This window comes from Pongo abelii, chromosome 17 (genome assembly GCF_028885655.2).
Source record: "Pongo abelii isolate AG06213 chromosome 17, NHGRI_mPonAbe1-v2.0_pri, whole genome shotgun sequence".
NCBI lineage: Eukaryota > Metazoa > Chordata > Mammalia > Primates > Hominidae > Pongo > Pongo abelii.
The window spans coordinates 74,962,531-74,988,388 of NC_072002.2; the positions used below are offsets into that span (position 1 = coordinate 74,962,531).

A 25,858-nucleotide genomic window follows, 5' to 3' on the forward strand; every position below is an offset into this window, starting at 1 on the left:
CACACAAGGATACATTTTTCCTCCACATTTTCACCATGGCAGTATTAAGTAGTGAGTGTGAATGACACAGCATGAAACTGGTTACTGAATCAGCTATGAGCTCAGATGGCCTCAACATACATACTCAAGAAATGTTGCATGTTTAAATAACTGAGAGTGTGCTAAATCTCATCTAAAAAAAGGAGGAGAGGGCTGGGGAACTCAGGCCACTGTCATGAAAGGATGAATACAATTTCTAGGTTTGATAGGTTCACCATATCAAAGTCTTTGAGAATCCAATATGGAATATATCAATTATTTTGCAAAAGGTAGAGAAAGCAGTCCTCAACTTTCGTAAATGAAATACAGTGGAAAAACACTGTTGTATATATTCCAAATAAATAGTCTTGATTTCAACGCTAACAAAACAACAGGAAGGGTACTCGTGAGCATCTCACGGTTAAGTCAGAAATGATCGTTCACACAGATCTGACTTCAGAAGTACGACAGCAAGATGCAGCACCATAGACACATTGGTTTCGGCTGTTAAAAGATGGATCATTTTAAAAACTGCGCTTTCCTTCCTTAATTTTTGGTCAGTGAAGCTAGCACTTGTTTGCTGAACTGTGGAAGAACTGCAAGGTCACACACATTATTCATGATAAAGCAACCGAGCTAACGAGTCTGTGCTTAATTCAAGAATAACCATCAGGAGAGAGAGAAAACACAAGGAGTTCACCACCACCGCAGGTGCTCTCTCAAAGGAAGAGGGGTTAACAGATTAATTCACAAAGGTAGGCAGATCCATACAGAACACCGAATGCCATGTGTAAATCCTCATGAAACTCCAGAAACAGGAACACCACACAGTGTATATACTTGGATTTACATATTCCTTTACAAAGGAGAAAAAGATACCATTACAACTTTGTAACTGCAATCACCCCCCTATTTAATACCTATTGGGTCATCAGCACTGTATTTGATCTGGGGAGTTTGGAAAATGGAAAAGCTATTTCAGCTTTCTTAAATGATTTAGGAGTGATGCAGAGTATAAAATCTCAAATTAAAAACGAAGCTGAGTTATTCCTGGGTCTGGAGATGCCTACTATCAGATTGAAGAAATCAAGAGTACTGCAGACCACTGGGACCTGCCTAGGTGGAACTCAGCACGACTCTGGTACAGCTGGAAAGAAACATTTGGGAACATTCAGATTCATAGTTTTTGGGTGTAACTTGGAGGATAGTTGAAAGCACTTCAACAGAATTGAACACTCAGGAGGTGGGGGACAGACGTTTATAGGCCAATGTTAGATGGAGGGGAAGTAAAAACCAGGGTTAGACTCTCTGGCCAGAACTTGAAATGTTTTCCTGGTTATTGGCTTGTCCAGTACTTTCTGTTCAAATGTTCAAGGGTCAAACTTGATGTGTCCTCATGTCTTTTCCTGACTTTGGACTCATGTGGATGCAGGAGCCTTGTCCTTATTTCTTCTCTTCCGTCCCAGGGATTGAAATCAGGCTTTGTAATTTTTAAAATTGGTTATATTAAAGAGATGGGCCAGCAACTTTTGGTCGAGTAAGTACTCTATTTGACTTTCAAACAACTTCTTTGAAACAGATTATCTCAGATCTCTCTTTTAATATGGTAAGTATTTTATGAACCAGGATTAATTCGATCAGGGTCAGTTAAAGTTTCATCACTTCTTTGAGGTTGCTTAATATTTGACTTTGTGTGATCCTACAAGATTATTTTTGCTTGAAAAAGGCTTATCTGAGTACTTGAAGCACAGAAGAAAATGAATAGTTTCTTAACATGGGCATACACATAAATTATATAGCATAATTACAAAGAAACTTACATACCCAGGTGAGGGTGAACTTTGGTGGAGTAATTGCATCTCTGCAATGCTAAAAGCAATATTTAATAAATATTTAATGAGTAGCTTATTTCTTAATTTCTTTTTCTTAAAGTGTCTTTTTGGAGACAGAGTCTTGCTCTGTTGCCCAGGCTGGAGTGCAGTGGTGCAGTGCAACCTCCACTTCCCAGGTTCAAACAATTCTCCTGCCTCAGCCTCCCAAGTAGCTGGATTACAGGTGTGCACCACCATGCCCAGTTTTTTTTTTTTTTTAATTTTAGTAGAGACAGGGTTTCACCACATTGGCCAGGTGGGTCTTGAACTCCTGAACCCAAGTGATCTGCCTGCCTTGGCCTCCCAAAGTGCTGGGATGAGGCATGAGACACCATGCCAGGCTTTATTTCTTAAATTTGTAAGGATGATGATTAACATTTTAGGCAGAACAAGTCTTAATTTTGAGAATATCACAGGTAGAAGCTCTTATTCCTAGGCACTAACATAGAAGCTTAATCAAAACCACTTCTATGTTTTTTTCCAAATGCTCCCTCAGGGGTAGATAAAGCCCCAGTGTGAGAGTCCAGGATTCTGCCCACAGGGTTATGATTGAGCTGGAATGCCAATTTAAATATTCCGACTACAACGCCCATTTTCTTTTTATTACATGGTAACATGATTCTTCTTCCTAGAAGTCTGATAACCAGGTAACAGATGGAACCAAACTGTCTGAAAATGACAAATGAATGAGTAGATGAATTAATAAACACAGATAGGCAACCATGAAGATCAGGTATCAATTTAAAGCTACAAAATTGAAAGGTAGAGAGGGTATTTGTCTATATTCTTTTTATAATATGCCGTTTTCAATCTATTTTGAATGGCAGAAAATTCTTATAAAACAGTTGTATTTATTGCAGAGGTTATAATTTAGAATTAAGAAAAACTATAGATTTTATTTATTTGATATTTATGTCTTACTCTTTTGTGAAGGCATTTGTATAGAAATTGTAATACTACATAGAGAAAGTAATAGCGTAACAGTAAACGTTGTTGTGTTAGGCTGTTCTCACACTGCTATAAATAAATGCTTGAGACTGGGCAATTTATAAAGAAGAGAGGCTTAAATGGTTCATGGTTTCACAGTCTGTACAGGAAGCATAATGCTGGCATCTGCTTAGCTTCTGGGGAGGCCTCAGGAAACTGTCAATCATGGTGGAAGGCGAAGGGGAAGCAGGCAACGTCTTCTATGGCTGGAGCAGGAGGAAGAGAGAGAGTGAGGCAGGTTCCAGACACTTTTTTTTAAATTTTTTTATTTTATTATTATTATACTTTAAGTTTTAGGGTACATGTGCACAATGTGCAGGTTAGTTACATATGTATACATGTGCCATGCTGGTGTGCTGCACCCATTAACTCGTCATTTAGCATTAGGTATATCTCCTAATACTATCCCTCCCCCCTCCCCCCACCCCACAACAGTCCCCAGGGTGTGATGTTCCCCTTCCTGTGTCCATGTGTTCTCATTATTCAATTCCCACCTATAAGTAAGAATATGCGGTGTTTGTTTTTTTGTTCTTGCGATAGTTTACTGAGAATTATGATTTCCAATTTCATCCATGTCCCTACAAAGGACATGAACTCGTCGTTTTTTATGGCTGCATAGTATTCCATGGTGTATATGTGACACATTTTAAACAGCCAGATCTCATAAGAAGTCTGTCATGAGAACAGCACCAAAAAGTTGGTGCTAAACTATTTGTGAGAACTCCATCCTTATGATCCAGTCACCTCCCAACAGGCTCCACCTTCAACATTGGGGATTACTATTTGACCTAAGGTTTGAGTAGGGACACAGATCAAAACCATATCAGCTGTCATGATTTTGCAATATTTGCCAACATTCTGAATTGCTTAATAGAATATGAAACCCTTAAAAATTAGATTGTTTATTATTTGTCATAATCCCATTGAGTCTGGGATAAACACAGGATAGTTTCAAAGTACATTATTTATGAATATATATGTACAGTAAAGCTTTACTATAAACTACATGTGTATATACATATCTCCATTTGATAATAGCCATTTTTTGCTCTTTAAATATATTGAATTCACAGCTTTGAAAATAAGTCTGTTTACATTTGGAACTAATGTAATAGAATTATAGTATTCAATAATATTAAGTAATGGCAAAATAGGGTAGCCTTTGATTAAATGGCAAATCAGGTAAATAAATATGCATTAGAAAAATGAGAAATGGAGGTAGGGAGGAAGAGAAGAACGGAGAGAGAGACTGACTTCTAAAATGAGTTAGAATAGAGGGACTTGTTAATGACAACGCTAATGATGGTGTTGATGAAATGTTTAATAACAAGTAATTATTAATGATAATACATAGTGCATCTTATTTAGCAAAATTATAAGATAATTTGTTCTATTTCTGAAATTAAAGAATTAAAATTTAGTGTATATTATAACTTGAAATAAGATTCATTTAGTTTGCTTTTGTATTGAGCTTTAAATAAGTTTCCCTAAAATATAAAAATTCTAAATGTTTACTTCTTTAGAAAATTATCAGTTCCAAAGGTAGTTTTTCAGTATTTCATTTTAAAAAAGTTAAAAGTACTTTCATTTCTCTAAAAATTTAACATCGATGGGAAATGAAGCAATAGAGAGAACTGAACCTCAAACATTTAGCAGAATGTAAATCATTTGAAGATCATTCAGTGGAATTTTTCTGTCAAGCCATACTTTCTTTGTTTTTAAAGACAGGATCTCACTCTGTTACCCAGGCTGGAGTTCAGTGGTGCAATCACAGCTCACTGCAGCCTTGAACTCTTGAGCTCAAATGAGTCTCCCTCCTCAGCCTCCGAAGTAGCTGGGACTACAGGTGCACACTACCAAACTCAGCTATTTTTTTTTTCTTTTAGAGCCTGGGTCTCACTTTGTTGCCCCAGCCTGGTTTTGAACTCCTGACCGTAAGCAATCCTCCCACCTCAGCCTCCCAAAGTGCTGGGATCATAGATGTGAGCCACTATGTCCGACCATACTTTCTCTTGAGAAGTGAGTCATTATCAGTGATTTTAAAAAAGAGATAGTAATTAGGTATGACCAAAATTTTACTAAAGATTTAGAGTATTTCTTCTTTGTCCCTCTCCCCAACCCCTCCTCTTTCTTTCTCTCTCATTCCTTTGTTTTCCTTTCTTTTTTTGTTTTCCTTTTTCCCTTTATTTCTTTGAAAAAATATTCATCATGTGTGTTATATGTAGTAGTTACTGAACGAATGAAAACATGTAAAGGTGAAAGAAATGTGGGTCAGAACTATTAAGTATTTTGTGGAAAATTTTCTTGGGACTTATCAAAGATAATTTAGAAACAGTCATAAAAATCATTTTAAATTCTTCTATTTTCTAGTCATTTTATTCTATAAGTTGTTGAAAAACCAAAATCTTACAACTGGAATTCATGTGAAGTTATCTTATGCTGTTGTGTCTCTTTCAAATGCAAAGTTTATGTGTCCTGTGCATGTTAATGCCAATTTTTCATCATCCCACCATGTTAAGAAATTTTCTGTCCTGAATATCTTTGTCATATGTACATATTTTAGACAGCTCTTCTGGCCAAGAATATGGATCATTTGCAGCATAGAGGCAAGTTGATATATATAGTGTCATGACAGTGAAGCAAATTCCACAAAAACTGCTAATGGACAGAGAAATTTCATGGAGAAAAGCTAGCAGACAGAGCTGGAATAAAACAACAGGTAAGTCTGTAAGTGGCAGTTAACTGTTGGCATTTTATTTTCAGGACAGTTGTTCCAATGCAGCCTTGTCAGTAATAAAATAATGTTTCATTTTGCTATTCAAATTCTGATTCATCATGAACTGATTCTTTTTTTGCTTTAATCTCAGTAATGAATTTAAACAATATTAATTCAGCATCCTTCAGAGAATACTGTGTTTATGTAGATTTTGTATTTCTGTCGTACTTTTGACAAGAGAAGTCTATTAAGTACTTTATCCTAGAGATCTTCTTTTTTTTGGTGAAATGGCACCAGTATTTGCCCAGCTGCCAAAACCTGAAAACAAAGGTCATACTGAATTATTCACTCTCTTTTATTAATACTTCCATTCATCTAATCATCTCTAGGCCAGGTTACTTACCTCTGAATTCCTCTAGTCCTCGTCTTTCCCTTCCTCTGTCACTGTCACTATACTAGGGCAGGTTATCTTTATCTATATCTTCTATATCTATATTGAGAGAAAGTGCAACAACCTCTTTGTTGACTTGCTAGCAATCAAGTCTTTGATTCGCCCACAAAGTATTCCTTTCAATGTGCAAATTTAATTCATATATCATTTTCCTATTCACATTTCTTCCACTGCTTGCTGTCACTGGATAAAATGTAAAGTTTCCTTGCATTGCAAAGGGCCTCATGATCTGGCCCTTTTCACTTCAGCATCTGCTTCTTCCTATTCTCTGTCCCATCACCAGCTGAGCAGAACATCTCATGTTTCAGCCTTCCTCCAAGAAGCTCTCTTACCCACCTCCCCATCCAGGAAACATAAGCTTATCTTTCAAGTCAGGTTACTGTACTCAAGACTCCTCCACACACTTAAAGGCTACACTTTCTGTGACCCTAATGTACCTTGGACTTATTCATCTTATATTATTACTTTTTTGTCTCTACATCAGACATGAATTCATTGAAGCAAAAACATCTATCATTTCTGTCTTGAGTCCCCAGTTCTCTGCATTGTGAGGATAACATAGTATATGTTCAATAAATATTTGTTGAATAAATGAATGAATCAACTACTCTGTGATACATATATCTGCATGGATGACTGCAGACAACCTAAGCTCTTCATGTTAAAAATTAGCTCATCATTTCTTTTCTTGATTTTCTTGTCTTAGAGTTATGCATCCATTCTCTAAAGTGAAAAGACTGTGAGTAACCTGGTTTCTGTCTCTCTCTCCCTCCCTCCTACCTTTAATAAAAAAGAGATCAGAGTCATATGAACTTAAAATTTACCAAATTTCCCTCAAGTTAATTATATGACTAATATTTAACTTATATCTTTGTTCCAGGCTCTTTTCATTCCAATTCATTCTCCAAACTACTGCCAGATTTATCTTTTCTGAGATCCCATCTGCATGTCCTCTATTTGAAAATTTTCACCGATTCTCGTTGCCTGTTAAGTATGGTAGCCTGAATTGTAAGACTCTGCCATATCACCGCAGCATGTCTTTTGTTTACCATTTGATGATAAAACCAATTCTATGTATACCCTATACAATAGTTACACCAAATATTTTGTCTTTCCCAAAATATGCTATATTCACAGGTATCTGAAGATATTTAAACATGCTCATCACTGCTTGGGTCAGTGAACTCCTATATTTAAGACTCAACTTAAAGTTGGATGAAAGTTGGATGAAAAGAAATGCATCAGACCTTACAATATCTTACTGTCTACCCTAATATTCCATTTATTTATTTATTTATTTATTTATTCACTGATTTCTCAAACTTTACTTTTACACTAATTTTATGTTAGGCCTTATTTTAGGTACCAGAGTGTTAAAAGATTAAAAATGAAAGTTAAGTCCTGTTATTAATAGTATTCACACACTTGAGGTAAAATAAATAGCATAATATAATTTTTTTTCTTTTATTATTATTATTATTATTATTATACTTTAGGTTTTATGGTACATGTGCCCAATGTGCAGGTAAGTTACATATGTATACATGTGCCATGCTGGTGCGCTGCACCCACCAACTCGTCATCTAGCATTAGGTATATCTCCCAATGCTATCCCTCGCCCCTCCCCCCAACCCACAACAGTCCCCGAAGTGTGACGTTCCCCTTCCTGTGTCCATGTGTTCTCATTATTCAATTCCCACCTATGAGTGAGAATATGCGGTGTTTGGTTTTTTGTTCTTGCGATAGTTTACTGAGAATGATGATTTCCAATTTCATCCATGTCCCTACAAAGGACATGAACTCATCATTCGTTATGGCTGCATAGTATTCCATGGTGTATATGTGCCACATTTTCTTAATCCAGTCTATCATTGTTGGACATTTGGGTTGGTTCCAAGTCTTTGCTATTGTGAATAATGCGGCAATAAACATAAGTGTGCATGTGTCTTTATAGCAGCATGATTTATAGTCCTTTGGGTATATACCCAGTAATGGGATGGCTGGGTCGAATGGAATTTCTAGTTCTAGATCCCTGAGGAATCACCACACTGACTTCCACAAGGGTTGAACTAGTTTACAGTCCCACCAACAGTGTAAAAGTGTTCCTATTTCTCCACATCCTCTCCAGCACCTGTTGTTTCCTGACTTTTTAATGATTGCCATTCTAACTGGTGTGAGATGGTATCTCATTGTAGTTTTGATTTGCATTTCTCTGATAGCCAGTGATGGAGAGCATTTTTTCATGTGTTTTTTGGCTGCATAAATGTCTTCTTTTGAGAAGTGTCTGTTCATGTCCTTCACCCACTTTTTGATGGGGTTGTTTGTTTTTTTCTTGTAAATTTGTTGGAGTTCATTGTAGATTCTGGATATTAGCCCTTTGTCAGATGAGTAGGTTGCAAAAATTTTCTCCCATTTTGTAGGTTGCCTGTTCACTCTGATGGTAGTTTCCTTTGCTGTGCAGAAGCTCTTTAGTTTAATTAGATCCCATTTGTCAATTTTGGCTTTTGTTGCATTGCTTTTGGTGTTTTAGACATGAAGTCCTTGCCCATGCCTATGTCCTGAATGGTATTGCCTAGGTTTTCTTCTAGGGTTTTTATGGTTTTAGGTCTAACATTTAAGTCTTTAATCCATCTTGAATTGATTTTTGTATAAGGTGTAAGGAAGGGATCCAGTTTCAGCTTTCTACATATGGCTAGCCAGTTTTCCCAGCACCATTTATTAAATAGGGAATCCTTTCCCCATTTCTTGTTTTTGTCAGGTTTGTCAAAGATCAGATGGTTGTAGATATGTGGCATTATTTCTGACGGCTCTGTTCTGTTCCATTGATCTATATCTCTGTTTTGGTACCAGTACCATGCTGTTTTGGTTACTGTAGCCTTGTAGTATAGTTTGAAGTCAGGTAGCGTGATGCCTCCAGCTTTGTTCTTTTGGCTTAGGATTGACTTGGCGATGCGGGCTCTTTTTTGGTTCCATATGAACTTTAAAGTAGTTTTTTCCAATTCTGTGAAGAAAGTCATTGGTAACTTGATGGGGATGGCATTGAATCTGTAAATTACCTTGGGAAGGATGGCCATTTTCATGATATTGATTCTTCCTACCCATGAGCATGGAATGTTCTTCCATTTGTTTGTATCCTCTTTTATTTCCTTGAGCAGTGGTTTGTAGTTCTCCTTGAAGAGGTCTTTCACATCCCTTGTAAGTTGGATTCCTAGGTATTTTATTCTCTTTGAAGCAATTGTGAATGGGAGTTCACTCATGATTTGGCTCTCTGTTTGTCTGTTATTGATGTATAAGAATGCTTGTGATTTTTGCACATTGATTTTGTATCCTGAGACTTTGCTGAAGTTGCTTATCAGCTTAAGGAGATTTTGGGCTGAGACAATGGGGTTTTCTAGATATACTATCATGTCATCTGCAAACAGGGACAATTTGACTTCCTCTTTTCGTAATTGAATACCCTTGATTTCCTTCTCCTGCCTAATTGCCCTGGCCAGAACTTCCAACACTATGTTGAATAGAAGTGGCGAGAGAGGGCATCCCTGTCTTGTGCCAGTTTTCAAAGGGAATGCTTCCAGTTTTTGCCCATTCAGTATGATATTGGCTGTGGGTTTGTCATAAATAGCTCTTATTATTTTGAGATACGTCCCATCAATTCCTAATTTATTGAGAGTTTTTAGCATGAAGGGTTGTTGAATTTTGTCAAAGGCCTTTTCTGCATCTATTGAGATAATCATGTGGTTTTTGTCTTTGGTTCTGTTTATATGCTGGATTACATTTATTGATTTGCGTATATTGAACCGTCCTTGCATCCCAGGGATGAAGCCCACTTGATCATGGTGGATAAGCTTTTTGATGTGCTGCTGGATTCTGTTTGCCAGTATTTTATTGAGGATTTTTGCACCAATGTTCATCAAGGATATTGGTCTAAAATTCTCTTTTTTTGTTGTGTCTCTGCCAGGCTTTGGTATCAGGATGATGCTGGCCTCATAAAATGAGTTAGGGAGGATTCCCTCTTTTTCTATTGATTGAAATAGTTTCAGAAGGAATGGTACCAGCTCCTCCTTGTACCTCTGGTAGAATTCGGCTGTGAACCCATCTGGTCCTGGACTTTTTTTGGTTGGTAAGCTATTGATTATTGCCACAATTTCAGCTCCTGTTATTGGTCTATTCAGAGACTCAACTTCTTCTTGGTTTAGTCTTGGGAGGGTGTATGTGTTGAGGAATTTATCCATTTCTTCTAGATTTTCTAGTTTATTTGCATAGAGGTGTTTGTAATATTCTCTGATGGTAGTTTGTATTTCTGTGGGATCGGTGGTGATATCCCCTTTATCATTTTTTATTGCATCCATTTGATTCTTCTCTCTTTTTTTCTTTATTAATCTTGCTAGCGGTCTATCAATTTTGTTGATCCTTTCAAAAAACCAGCTCCTGGATTCATTTATTTTTTGAAGGGTTTTTTGTGTCTCTATTTCCTTCAGTTCTGCTCTGATTTTAGTTATTTCTTGCCTTCTGCTAGCTTTTGAATGTGTTTGCTCTTGCTTTTCTAGTTCTTTTAATTGTGATGTTAGGGTGTCAATTTTGGATCTTTCCTGCTTTCTCTTGTGGGCATTTAGTGCCATAAATTTCCCTCTACACACTGCTTTGAATGCATCCCAGAGATTCTGGTATGTTGTGTCTTGGTTCTCGTTGGTTTCAAAGAACATCTTTATTTCTGCCTTCATTTCGTTATGTACCGAGTAGTCATTCAGGAGCAGGTTGTTCAGTTTCCACGTAGTTGAGCGGTTTTGAGTGAGATTCTTAATCCTGAGTTCTAGCTTGATTGCACTGTGATCTGAGAGACAGTTTGTTACAATTTCTGTTCTTTTACATTTATTGAGGAGAGCTTTACTTCCAAGGATATGGTCAATTTTGGAATAGGTGTGGTGTGGTGCTGAAAAAAATGTATATTCTGTTGATTTGGGGTGGAGAGTTCTGTAGATGTCTATTAGGTCCACTTGGTGCAGAGCTGAGTTCAATTCCTGGGTATCCTTGTTGACTTTCTGTCTCGTTGATCTGTCTAATGTTGACAGTGGGGTGTTAAAGTCTCCCATTATTAATGCGTGGGAGTCTAAGTCTCTTTGTAGGTCATTCAGGACTTGCTTTATGAATCTGGGTGCTCCTGTATTGGGTGCATATATATTTAGGATAGTTAGCTCTTCTTGTTGAATTAATCCCTTTACCATTATGTAATGGCCTTCTTTGTCTCTTTTGATCTTTGTTGGTTTAAAGTCTGTTTTATCAGAGACTAGGATTGCAACCCCTGCCTTTTTTTGTTTTCCATTTGCTTGGTAGATCTTCCTCCATCCTTTGATTTTGAGCCTATGTGTGTCTGCACGTGAGATGGGTTTCCTGAATACAGCACACTGATGGGTCTTGAGTCTTTATCCAATTTGCCAGTCTGTGTCTTTTAATTGGAGCATTTAGTCCATTTACATTTAAAGTTAATATTGTTATGTGTGAATTTGATCCTGTCATTATGATGTTAGCTGGATATTTTGCTCGTTAGTTGATGCAGTCTCTTCCTAGTCTCAATGGTCTTTACATTTCGGTATGATTTTGCAGTGGCTGGTACCGGTTGTGCCTTTCCATGTTTAGCGCTTCCTTCAAGAGCTCTTTTACGGCAGGCCTGGTGGTGACAAAATCTCTCAGCATTTGCTTGTCTGTAAAGTATTTTATTTCTCCTTCACTTATGAAGCTTAGTTTGGCAGGATATGAAATTCTGGGTTGAAAATTCTTTTCTTTAAGAATGTTGAATATTGGCCCCCACTCTCTTCTGGCTTGTAGGGTTTCTGCCAAGAGATCCACTGTTAGTCTGATGGGCTTCCCTTTGATGGTAACCCGTCCTTTCTCTCTGGCTGCCCTTAACATTTTTTCCTTCATTTCAACTTTGGTGAATCTGACAATTATGTGTCTTGGAGTTGCTCTTCTCGAGGAGTATCTTTGTGGCGTTCTCTGTATTTCCTGAATCTGAATGTTGGCCTGCCTTGCTAGATTGGGGAAGTTCTCCTGGATAATATCCTGCAGAGTGTTTTCCAACTTGTTTCCATTCTCCCCATGACTTTCAGGTACACCAATCAGATGTAGATTTGGTCTTTTCACATAGTCCCACATTTCTTGGAGGCTTTGCTCATTTCTTTGTCTTCTTTTTTCTCTAAACTTCCCTTCTCGCTTCATTTCATTCATTTCATCTTCCAGGGCTGATACCCTTTCTTGCATTTGATCGCATCGGCTCCTGAGGCTTCTGCATTCTTCACGTAGTTCTCGAGCCTTGGTTTTCAGCTCCATCAGCTCCTGTAAGCACTTCTCTGTATTGGTTATTCTAGTTATACATTCTTCTAAAATTTTTTCAAAGTTTTCAACTTCTTTGCCTTTGGTTTGAATATCCTCCTGTAGCTGGGAGTAATTTGATCGTCTGAAGCCTTCTTCTCTCAGCTCGTCAAAGTCATTCTCCATCCAGCTTTGTTCCGTTGCTGGTGAGGAACTGCGTTCCTTTGGAGGAGGAGAGGTACTCTGCTTTTTAGAGTTTCCAGTTTTTCTGCTCTGTTTTTTCCGCATCTTTGTGGTTTTATCTACTTTTGGTCTTTGATGATGGTGATGTATAGATGGGTTTTTGGTGTGGATGTCCTTTCTGTTAGTTTTCCTTCTAACAGACAGAACCCTCAGCTGCAGGTCTGTTGGAGTACCTGGCCGGCCGTGTGAGGTGTCAGTCTGCCCCTGCTGGGGGGTGCCTCCCAGTTAGGCTGCTCGGGGGTCAGGGGTCAGGGACCCACTTGAGGAGGCAGTCAGCCCATTCTCAGATCTCCAGCTGCGTGCTGGGAGAACCACTGCTCTCCTCACAGCTGTCAGACAGGGACATTTAAGTCTGCAGAGGTTACTGCTGTCTTTTTGTTTGTCTGTGCCCTGCCCCCAGAGGTGGAGCCTACAGAGGCAGGCAGGCCTCCCTGAGCTGTGGTGGGCTCCACCCAGTTCAAGCTTCCAGGCTGCTTTGTTTACCTAAGCGAGCCTGGGCAATGGCGGGCGCCCCTCCCCCAGCCTCGCTGCCGACTTGCTGTTTGATCTCAGACTGCTGTGCTAGCAATCAGCGAGACTCCGTGGGCGTAGGACCCTCTGAGCCAGGTGCGGGCTATACTCTCCTGGGGCACCGTTTCTTAAGCCCATCGGAAAAGCACAGTATTTGGGTGGGAGTGGCCCAATTTTCCAGGTGCCCTCTGTCACCCCTGGAAGGGGAACTCCCTCACCCCTTGCGCTTCCCGAGTGAGGCAATGCCTCGCCCCTGCTTTGGCTGGCGCACGGTGCGCTCACCCACTGACCTGCGCCCACTGTCTGGCACCCCCTAGTGAGATGAACACGGTACCTCAGATGGAAATGCAGGAAATCACCCGTCTTCTGCGTGGCTCGCGCTGGGAGCTGTAGACCGGAGCTGTTCCTATTCGGCCATCTTGGCTCCTCCCCCTATAATTTTTTTTTTTAAAAAAAGTACTAACAATTTGTTTGATTTTTCTTACAAAACTCTTTAATTATATGCTTTATAGACTATAACATTACAGTTTTATAAATTGCCAGAAATATCCTCTTTTGACTCCATGCCTTCCTTTACTTCTCTTCATCAGTCTCTGAGACATATCTTATTTTTCTCTTCGGTTTCTCGATCATAATTCTCAATCTCCATTAAGATGGAAGTCTTTGAAATGTCCATAAATCTTGTATATTACTGTAGTGTTGGAGAGAACACTGGAAATGTACTGTTCTCTGAGGTGTTTTTAGTTGTCAATCATGCTCCTTGAATCCTACTTTTCAGGGACTGCATTTTAATCATGGTTCCCATGCACTGTTAACTATTTAGTTGACTATCTCTTCTGTCATTTGTGAATTTCTTAAGGGAAGGAGCTTGTCTTGTTCATTTTTAGAATTCCGGCTCTGCACAATGTTGGGTACATAATACTCAAACATTTTTTAAAAAAATAAGTGAATGAATGAATGAATGACTATTGCAGTTTCACTCTTGACTTAGGAGATAGACGCCAAATATTTGTTGACAGGCAGTAGCATTGGTTGCTGACAGAGAATGTTCTTTTCTCTTTGCTTCACAAATAGTTCAGAGACACTCCAAAAATCCTTTTGGGGATGTAAATGCTGCATTTTTATTCTTTGATATTAATGGCATAGATACTGTCTTTGGCAAACACCTCTTAAGGAATTCTTTAGATTAACTGACACTCCCCATCACCTGTCCAGAATGTGCTAGGTCCATTACATGCAGTGCCTCATTTAATCCTCATTCACCCCATCTTTTTAAAAAATTGATGCATAGTAGATGTACCTCGTTTTAGGATACATGTGATAATTTAATACATTCAACTTCTGGGCACCCCTTTAATAGGCCTGCACACCTCTGCTTTTCTCACTAGTATGCTTGCTGACAGTCAGGTTCTGTTTGTTCCAAAACCTGTTAGTGCCAGCTGTAGTTAATATGGAAATTATGTCATTTAATTAAGATTGTATAAACTTGCTAATGTTAAATATCAAAAGCAAGAAGGTTATTTTTTTCTGGGAAAACTAAATTGATTCTTTCAAAAGATATAATGAAAAACAATTGCTAGAAAACCACTTTCAAATTAGCTTTGGGGAGGTCTCTATAAAAGACTGAGAGGAATATGTAGTCATATAACTTCAGATATAGTCTTGGATTCTAGCTCCATTTATTTATTTATTTATTTATTTATTTATTTATTTATTTAGAGACGGAGTTTCGCTCTGTCACCCAGGCTGGGGTGCAATGGCGCGATCTCAGCTCACTGCAACCTCCACCTCCCGGGTTCAAGTGATTCTCCTCTCCCAGCCTCCCGAGTAGCTGGGATTACAGGTGCATGCTGCCACACCCAGCTAATTTTTTGTATTTTAATAGAGATGGGATTTTACCGTATTGCCCAGGCTGGTCTTTTACTCCATTTATTTTTTTAAAACAACCTTAAGCAAATGCATCATAAGTATAAAGATGAAGCAGAACCTGAGGATTCACATCCAGGAAAAGACCTAGGTTTTTCTAAGTTAAAAGATCAGCAAATAAATGTACATTTAAGTGTTCTAAGCTGAAATAAAATGTTCAAGGTAAATATATATCGTTTTAATGATTACCCACATTAACTTATTTTTGATCATTTGATCATGGTTTTGGTTGCTTGGGTAAAATTGCTTCTTATGGATTTACAATCTTCTTTCTAAAATGCTGTATTTATTTTTATTTTTGATAGTAGTCATAACCACATTTAGTAAGAAATTAGTGTGTGGCAGGCTCTGTGCTAGGTCCATTAAATGTATTGTCTCATTTAATCCTCATTATCCCCATCTTTTTTATTGATACATACTAGATGTTCATAGTTTGGGAGTACATGTGATAACTTAATACCTTTGGATAATTTGTAAAGATCAAATCAGTGTACTTGGGCTATCTGTCACCTTAAACAGTTGTCTTTTGTTTATGCTAGAACAATTTGAATGCTTCTTTTCTAGCTATTTTGAAATATACGATAGAGTGTTGTAAACTATAGTCACCCTAGTTGTCTGTCTAATACTAGCTCTTATTTCTTCTATGAAACCGTATATTTGTACCCATTAATCAACTTCTCATCCCACCTCCCTAGTACCCTTCCCAGGCTCTGGTAATCACCAATCTACTCTCTATCTTCATGAGATTCACTTTTTTTTAGCTCCCACATGTGAGTGAGAACGTGATGTTTGACTTTCTGTGCTTGGCTTGACAGTGTGGCGATTCCTCAAGGATCTAGAACTAGAAATACCATTTGACCCAGCCATCCCATTAGTGGGTATATGCCCAAAGGATTATAAATCATTCTACTATAAAGACACATGCACACGTATGTTTGTTGCTGCCCTATTCACAATAGCAAAGACTTGGAACCAACCCAAATGTCCATCAATGATAGACTGGATTAAGAAAATGTGGCACATATACACCATGGAATACTATGCAGCCATAAAAAAGGATGAGTTCATGCTCTTTGTAAGGACATGGATGAAGCTGGAAACCATCATTCTCAGCAAACTATCGCAAGGACAGAAAACCAAACACTGCATGTTCTCACTCATAGGTGGGAATTGAACAATGAGAACATTTGGACACAGGGTGGGGAACTTCACACACCAGGGCCTGTCATGGGGTGGTGGGAGGGGGGAGGGATAGCATTAGGAGAAATACCTAATATAAATGACGAGTTAATGGGTACAGCACACCAACATGGCACATGTATACATATGTAACAAATCTGCACGTTGTGCACATGTACCCTAGAACTTGAAGTATAAAAACAAACAAACAAACAAAAAACATAATTACTCCAGTTCCCTCCTAACACAAAAACAAAAACAAAAACCATGCACCTTGATCCAATTACTTTTAGTCACTTTCTACTGAAACATTTGAGTAGATTTTGGTTTCCCAAAAATTATTTTACAGTATCCAAGGGGAAGTATGTCTTCTTCATCATAGCACAGGGCTCTAAGTTGTTTTTTTTCCGCATGTGACTATCTTTAGAAAGCCCTCAATTCTCATGGAAACCATTCACAATACAAGGATACTCATGGGCCCAGACAAATTAGTACAGAAAAGTGCCTTACCCTTCACTACAGAACAAGTTAGGAAGGTCGACTGTGGGCAGATGTGCAGGGTCTTGAGTTAATGCTTTAAAAGCATAACTAAAATTTTACTTTTCTTTCCTGTCGCATCCAAACCAGTGATATAACCCTTCTGATTGACCAAAAGTCTAAGATTTAAGAAAAACATAATCCCCAGACACAGTTATTAGGGATTCCAAATCCTGTTAGGTTGTGAGTTTAACTGCTCATGCAAAGTGGATTTGGTCCCTCATATACTGTAGCATTGACGTTGGAGAAAAAGAGGCACGACCAAAGAGGTGGAACAATAATGTGTTAATTTAACGTTCCACCAAGTTATTGAGGGGTCAGTGATCTGAATAAACAATGAAGCAAGTTTATAAAATTAACTATGGTACTCCAAAGAACAGATATTTTAAGTGTTTTGTTCAGTTTATTTTTCACAAATGTTATTAAATTTTTATTTTAGTGCATGCATGTGTTAAGTATCACAGCTCATAGTTGCACAAAGGAGGGAATAAATTAGCCATTTGGGGAATGTTGAAAATTAGAATGTTGGGTCTTGGCTGGGCGCGGTGGCTCTCTTATGAACTTGAATACAGGTTCATAAAAGTAAAAGGGAAAACTGTGCCTGGGAGAGGCACCAGAGAAGAGAGGAGTCTGAGAGTCTGGAGATGAAGTTCTCTGAGAACTCCCACTACAATTAGGTAAGAATCCACTCTTATGACCATGGTTTCTCAAACTGCTCAAAGTGCTGGTGCAATCCCAGCACTTTGTGAGGCAAAGACGGGCGGATTACTTGAGGTCAAAAGTTCGAGACCAGCCTGGCCAACATGGTGAAACCGTGTCTCTACTAAAAATACAGAAATTAACTGGGTGTGGTGATGCACACCTGTAATCCCAGCTACTGGGGAGGCTGAGGCAGGAGAATCACTTGAACCTGGGAGGCGGAGGTTGCAGTGAGCCGAGATTGTGCCACTGCACTCCAGCCTGGGGTGACAGAGTGAGACTCTGTCTTAAAAAAAAAAAAAAAGTTGGGTCTACAGAATGTCATTAAATTCAGTTTGCAAAGTAGAGCCCAGGATATAAAGAGAAAAATTAAGATAGGTGAGCAGAACTTGAATACAGGTTCATAAAAGTAAAAGGGAAAACTGTGCTGGGAGAGGCAACAGAGAAGAGAGGAGTCTGAGAGTCCGGAGATGAAGTTCTCTGAGAACTCCCACTGCAATTAGATAATAATCCACCTCATGACCATGATTTCTCAAACTGCTAGGTGCTGCCTCCTCTCTAGCATCTTGTACTTTCTCGTTCCCCATTCTCAGCTATATCAGCAGCTATTTTTTTTCTTATTTGACACCTCCCTCAGCTTTTCATCCTTGCTGTCCCATTTTTTTCCTTGGGGTTGGGGAATGCTCTCCCTGAATCCTCACATGAATGGCTCCTTCTTGCCACACTTATCTTGCTTCAAATATTACTTGTTTCAACCCATGTTCCATGACCACCTGCCTAAGATGGGCACCCACACTCCCATCCCTCTTGCTGTCTTCTTTCATCTACCTGTTCTATTACCTTATAGCACCTACTGGTTTTGGAATTATTCTTACTCATTAGTTTACTTGTTTGCTTGTTTTTATTTGTATCTGTCTAGTTTGGTCCGAATATGACCTCTTTGAGGTTAGACATTTGTTTGTTATGGTATTCTTAGTGTTTACAATAGTGAAGGTAGGCTGAGCATGGTGGCTCACGCCTGTAATCTCAGCACTTTGGGAGGCCAAGGTGGGCAGATCACTGGAGGCCAGGAGTTTGAGGCCAGCCTGGGCAAGATTGCAAGACCTCATCTCTACTAAAAATAAAAATTAGCTGAGTGCAGTGGCACAAATCTGTAGTCCTCGTTATTCAGGAGGCTGAGGTAGGAGCATTTTTTGAGCCCAGGAACCCTAGCCTGCAGTGAGCAGTGAGCTGTGATCATGCCACTGCACTCCCACCTGGATGACAGGACAAGATCCTATTTCAAAAAAAAAAGAAATAAAAAAAGAACACACACATACACACATACACACACACACTCACATATAGGATAGTGAAGGTGCTTAATAAATACTCATTAAATAAATAAATGTATATTGACATGAAAAACATTAACAAGAGATATATACTGTTTCCAGTGATTAAAACAGAAACAGTCTATATACGGTTTTAAAAAAGCCTCTATCTGCACAGGAAAAAGTCTCCTGAAATAAATATATTAAAATATTAGTATGTTTTTTTCATCTTGTGGGGGGAAAATTTTACTACAGTCTATATATTAATATAATAAATAACAATGAGCAATTTTCTATGCTTATGATTATTTATATGATAAAGTGAAAATAAAAGAGAAAAAGAAATGTTCGAAAAAGTTGACATCAGTAGAAATTGTGCAAGCAGCACTTTCAAGATGGAGTAGAATGGTTAGCAAACAGCTCTCCTTTGTGTTTCAGCATTTAAAAATAAAGCAAGAAGTTTTACGTTTTTCCTGATTTGATTAAGTGGAGAGAATAAAAGAAGGGCAGCTAGCATATGGAGCCACAGAACTTCTGGCCAATAAGGAGTGTAGAACAACAACAACCAAAAGTATAAACTCTTTACTTGTCTAATTGTTTAATTAAGGAGAGTAGTTTGCAGGTAGATGATGGAGAGTAGGTTCTGAAAGTCAGATTGATGAGGATAAAAACCTCTGAAAGAGCATTTGAGTGTAAACTGGCCTTGTCTCTAGCAGGACATTCAAAGTAAATCTACCCACTCAGAGCCCTCAGAAGAAGGCTATCTTTGGGACTCTCTTCCTATTATCCCACAACCAGACGTGATTCTTATTCTACTTCCATCTCCACATCACTCTAGTGGCACTTTTTGTATGCGTGACTTCTGCTGATACGTTTCTTTGAGGGTTGCATGTTTGATATACTTTTGAGTACCCCCTCCAAACCAACACACTGCTTAAGCCATGATATACACCAAATAATTGTTTGTTGCATAAATAAATTCAAAGTATGCAAATTAGGCCAGAATTGACTGACCGTGCATGATCAGTTGAGTGTTTATTAGTAGTAATACAAATGCTACATCATATATCAACATCCATTTCTCAAAAAATATACTCTTCGTTTGGAACTTCTAATAAAAACAGTATTTGTTAAACATTTGCCAGATCTTCTTGAGGAAAAACTAACTGCATTGCTTTTATAGCCCTGATCTCTACAGTTCTTAGAACAATGACCATAGAATTCTGAGTCCTTCAAGATTTTCAGGTCAATGAAGGATTTAGACATAGGCAGTGAGTGTATGGATTTTTTCTGAGAAATTTCTTTGGATATTTAGATGGAAAGAATTTGTCGCATCCTTAAGTTAGGTCTCCCAAGCTCAGCAACTAAGAAGTAAATAGAACTTGCAAAGTTAAAATCCCATTACATGGAATTCTGTAGTTAAATAGGCATGGCAGTATGAGAGAAAAAATGTAAAATAAGTATGACCATGCTTATTTGAGGTTTTGACTATTACTGACACATGTAATGGTTCTTATTAATAATAGGTCTCTTCTGAAAAAAACTTCAGAAAAAAAGAAAAACAGGAAAAATAAAAATCTTTATTAGAAACAGTTCATAGTCATCTAAATCTCATAGACTATTATATACATTGGGATAAGTTAGAATAGGATATAAAAATGCTGTATAGTAATCCATAAGCTAAAACCTTAATGAAATGAAAATGAAGAAATATAAAAAATAACTCTAGTTTCATAATCTCTACAATGGACTTTCTTAGCATTTTTGGGGTTGATGGTCTAATATATCCTTTTCCTGAATGTTATGATCAATGTATTCATGATAAATGTTGTCAGTGAAGATTTTGATCTTTAAGTTATAAAATGTTTGTTAGGAAACCATTAGCGTTACCCATTAGATCTACGAGGTTGGAGGAAGAGGGCTTGACTGGGTATACACAGCTTTCTTCTCATGGCTCTGTTTGGGGAAGAAGAGATGCCCTGCTCACCATTGGCACCAGACTGTTCTCTTTACATCCTGGGCAGTGCACACAGGAGAAAGAGAAGCCAGGAGCTGGCACAGGTGCAAAGGTGGTGAAATCATTGATGCTATGCTGTAAGAATTCTACCATCAATCAACTAGCACCAGTGGGAAGCTCATCAGAGGAAAAAACTTTTGATTGTTCATAAGTCGGGACACATGTCCTCTAAAAGAACTGTCAGTGTTTAGCTGTTGCCGTTACAGCCATTTTCCTTTTCCTACTACGTAGAAAAAGCTCAGAGGGAAAGAAAATATCCCAGAGAAGGCAAGACCCTACAAGGCTGTGAATCGCCTCTCCAAGGTCTGGTGGGAGAATGCTGTCAGTCACATTGCTTCCCAGAGATTAAGTCTATGGTCACTTTGATAATGGCTTGCTCAATTTAAAAACTGTTACTTGAGAGAAAAACACAGCTAGAACATAGTACACCCAACCTCAACTGGCTTTTCTACTATCTCAGGATCAAAATGTACCCTGTCTTCACTCTGCTAATCAAGTATTTGTATGAAAATGCACTGTATTCATAAACCCAGTCTACTACTTACCAGATATATTGATGGAGGGTTTGCCTGTCCTTCTCATTTACCGAAGGGCAGAATGTCCCATTTATTTCTCTTGAGCTAAAAGCTCCATTTACCCTTATAAGACAAGAAATTAGCTCAAGCTTCAGCTGGTGATTCCTAGCTAAGTTTTTGAATACAAAATAAAATAATGCCATAATGGAGCTCTTCCTCTAGTTCTCAAGTTTTTGCTTTTTTTTTTTTTTTCAAAGCCTAATTCAAGAGAGCCAAAATGCTGCATTTCTATGAATCAATCTTTGAACAGTTTAATTTCCTGCTTCCTTGGAAAAGTAAGTTTGTAAAATAAGTTATCTGGTAGATCTCAAAGACTTAAATATCATTACTTTGATTTATTAATGACAGGTTCTTGACAACGTGTCCCTGGACTTCGATGCTGGGGGTAAGAGTCATCCAAACGCCCCCAAAACTGTATGGAAAGTGTTTGGTCTGTGCACATTTGTGTATCTTTTAGAAAAATTATTAGAATAGGCTGCATTGCCTTCATTATAGTCTCAAGATATCCTCAATACCAAAAAAAGTTAAGAAGAACTGATTTGGCAGACATTGTAGAAGTAATATTAGAATATACTCTTTGAAGGGCTGGGCGCAGTGGCTCACGCCTGTAATCTCAGCAGTTTGGGAGGCCAAGGGGGGCAGATCACAAGGTCAGGAGATCGAGACCATCCTGGCTAACACAGTGAAACCCCGTCTCTACTAGAAATACAAAAAAAATTAGCCAGGCATGGTGGCGGGCACCTGTAGTCCCAGCTACTTGGGAGGCTGAGGCAGGAGAATGGCATGAACCCGGGAAGCAGAGCTTACAGTGAGCCGAGATTGCACCGCTGTACTCCAGCCTGGGGGACAGAGTGAGACTCCATCTTAAAAAAAAAAAAAAAAAAAGAATATACTCTTTGAGACAAGAGAAAATATCTTGGACGGCTACCAATTCTAACTATTCCCTCCTGATGTCACTTTTTAAACCAGGATACATGAATTAATTCAAAGGAAACTAAAATGGATTGATAATTATTTTTAAAGTGTGATATTTAGCCTTTGTAGTGTTGAATATGGGATATTCTCTTTGGCAAACTGCATGAATGAAAATACCCCAGTAAGACAGGCTACATTTAGTTTTACCTTCAAGGGTGCTTTCCTATGGAAATAGACGTTTTTAAATAGTAGCCAACTTCTGAGCATATAATGGGCAACTCATGTGAGTTGTCAGTAGTTTTCTTTAAGTTGAAACTGTTTTCCTGAGAAAAATGAGAGACACATTAAAGAATTAATTTTTTTTGAGACAATATCTCGCTTTGTTACCCAGGCTGAAGTGCCTTGGCGTGACTACGGCTCACTGCAGCCTTGACCTCCCAAGTTCAAATGATCCTGCCACCTCAGCCTTCCAAGTAGCTGAGACTACAAGCATGTGCCACCACACTCAGCTAATTTTTGTATTTTTTGTAGAGATGGGGGTCTGACTATGTTGCCAGGGCTGGTCTCAAACTCCTGGACTCAAGGTATCCTCCCACTTTGGTCTCTCAACGCTCAACGTGCTGGAATTACAGGTGTGAGCCATCACGCTCAGTCAAGGAATTTAATTTTTTTTTTTTTTTTTTTTTTTTTTTTGAGACAGAGTCTCGCTCTGTCTCCCAGGCTGGAGTGCAGTGGCCCGGTCTCGGCTCACTACAACCTCTGCCTCCCGGGTTCAAGTGATTCTGCTGCCTCAGCCTCCCGAGTAGCTGGGACTACAGGCATCCGCCACCACTCCTGGCTAATTTTTGTATTTTTAGTAGAGACGGGGTTTCACTATATTGGCCAGGCTGGTCTCGAACTCCTGACCTTGTGATCTGCTCGCCTCGGCCTCCCAAAGTGCTGAGATTACAGGCGTGAGCCACTGCGCCTGGCCAAGGAATTTAATTTTAACATAATCCTTAAATTTGTGTCTGTGTTCATTTTGTATTAGATAAACTGTTGGTAACAATTACCTTGGCTATCCTTTTAGCTAAACAATTTAAAGATTAAGTTATATAAAAATAATATGATAAAAATTGGAGGATATTTGGTATGTGGGTTCACCTCATTTTCAAAATGTATTTTAAACATTAAATTGCAAATTTATTTTTCTAATACAAATTTCAAGCAGTTATTCACCAAATTTTTTAAGCACACACTACACACCAGGCACTTGTCTAGATGATGAGGACACAGCAGTGAACAAAAAAGACAAAGTTCCTGTTGTTATGGAGTTTATATTCTAGGAGGACAAAATACGATAAATGAATAAGCACATGAAGTTCAACACCAGATAGACAAAATTTGCCATGAAGAAAAATAAAATAGGATAAGCACACAAAGGCTGTTTAACAAGTGTAGATGAGAAAGTGGAGGAATTGGAACGTTTGTACACAGTAGGAATGTAAAATGGCGCAGCATCTATGGAAAGCAATATGGAGGTTCCTTAAAAAATTAGAAATAGAATTACCCACTTCTGGGCATTTATCTAAAAGAATCGAAAGTAGGATCTCAAACAATATTTATATCCCATGTTTGTTACAGCATTATTAACAATAGCCAAGATGCAGAAACAATCTAAATATCCATCAGTGAATGAATGGATAAAGAAAATGTGGTATATATTGGTATATATAGTGGTATTTATAAATATGGAATATTCTTCAGCCTTAAAAAAGAAGGATATCCTGACATATGTGACAACATAGATGAACCTGGAGGACATTATGCTAAGTGAAATAAGCCAGTGATCGAAGGGCAAATACTGCACGAATACCACTTATGTGAGGTACACAAAATAGTCAAACACATAGAACCAGGAAGTAGAACGGTGGTTTCCAGGAGCTGGGGAAAGGGGACGCCGCTATTCAACAGGTATAAAGTTTCAGTTATACAAAATGACCAAGTTCCAGAAATCTATTGCAAAAATTGTGCCTATAAGTTAGCATTACCGTACTTTACACTTAAGAGGGTAAATCTCATGTTGTGTTCTTACTGCAATTGAAAAGCCACAAACAAACCAAAACAAAAGATAATTCCTCTTTGGTTTTTGCTCTAGAACCTGGAAACTTCAATAAGTTGAAGTCATATGAACAAAAGTATGTGGACAGCCCTATTAGTAGCTTTTATAATGTTTTAAAGAGTATTAATTCTTCCTTTTTTCTAAGAAAAATTTTCGTAAACACATATAAGAACAAGTGTGATTAATAGTTTTGTACTGTCCTTCATATTTCATATTTTATTTACATTAGAAGTCACAAATTATTTCTCACTAAGGCTAAAACCCCTACGAGCTATGCCAGTTGTGACCACTTTTTCTGAGGTTCTCTCAACTGTTGGTAAATCTCCTTTGCTAGGCCAGATACTTCTTCCTCTTCTTGGAGTTATCTCTTTGGTCTCTCTTTTCCCTCCTCATAATCTTGCATCTGTCAGCCATACCAATGGTAGGACTACAGATTTGGCAGAGCTTGCAGTGAGCCGAGATGGCGCCACTGCACTTCAGCCTGGGTGACAGAGCGAGACTCCATCTCAAAAAAAAAAAGAAATGCTTTGCAAGAAAGCATCAGTGATTCCTTCACTTCATCTTCCTTAGTTACTATGGCAACAGTCAGAAGAAAAATAACCCAAAAACTCATCAAACATGGTCATCGGAACTCTTTCTCAGCTGCCTATATTCCCATAGGCATTAAATGTATCCTGTGCCCCGGTAGCAGACCTTTATTACTGACTCTCAGCAAGTGATTACTCTGCAAAATAAAATGAAAAAAAAAAAAAAGACAAAGAATGAAACTGATTAGTTACAACATATTTCTAGGCTTCAGCATTTTCCATGGAAAAAATAAAAAAAAAATGATAGTGTTCTAATGCCTTAAAGTCAACAACTTCCAAATTTGGGTGAAATGAGTCACTTTGTGAAATTATTTAATACAAATTATGTAAAATTTGGACATTTATAAAAATCAGCTTTTAAACATATGAGCTGGGAGGAGGCTATGGTTTAGAAACGATTGTAAAGTATGTGGCTATTTGTATGTTATTTTTTCCTACCTTTTCTTAGGTATTTCCATGCTGTTTTGTGGCAATAGTGAGGAAAACCAGGTGTTAACTGTCAGGCTATTCCAAGTCATTTTGCCTTTTTGATTTAAATAAAACGATTTAACTCTCACCCTACAAAAAGCAGAAACCCGAGTCTCTTCCAAAAGTCATGGGAGCTCTGGAAGTGATACTTTTCCTCACTGCTTCCAGCCATGTCTTCCCTTTGCCTGAGGTCTTGTCTATTGCAGGTATTTTCCCCTTAGTGCCGTCCACCATTGACCGACATCCAGATTCTTTCATCATCCAAATGACCACATGCATGCTGAGAGTCTGTAATGGATTTTAATAAAATTTTGGGCTTAGGTGGGTGATGTATTACACAGCATCATGCAACAAGTAAGTTAAAATTGAATAACAGAACTGGGCCGGGTGTGGTGGTTCGTTCCTGTAATCCCAGCACTTTGGGAGGCCGAGGTGGGTG

The 25,858-nt window shown here is 38.3% G+C and overlaps 1 long non-coding RNA gene across 1 annotated transcript in view; it reads left to right on the plus strand.

The window, feature by feature from the left end:
• Positions 1–583: 583 nt before the first annotated feature.
• The window catches only part of LOC134760357 (uncharacterized), a 41,924-nt gene continuing 16,649 nt past the window's right edge, over positions 584–25,858 (plus strand). The window contains exons 1-2 of the long non-coding RNA XR_010137685.1: positions 584–773; positions 5,440–5,595. This is a non-coding gene — a long non-coding RNA (uncharacterized LOC134760357). The remainder of the gene's footprint in view (positions 774–5,439; positions 5,596–25,858) is intronic.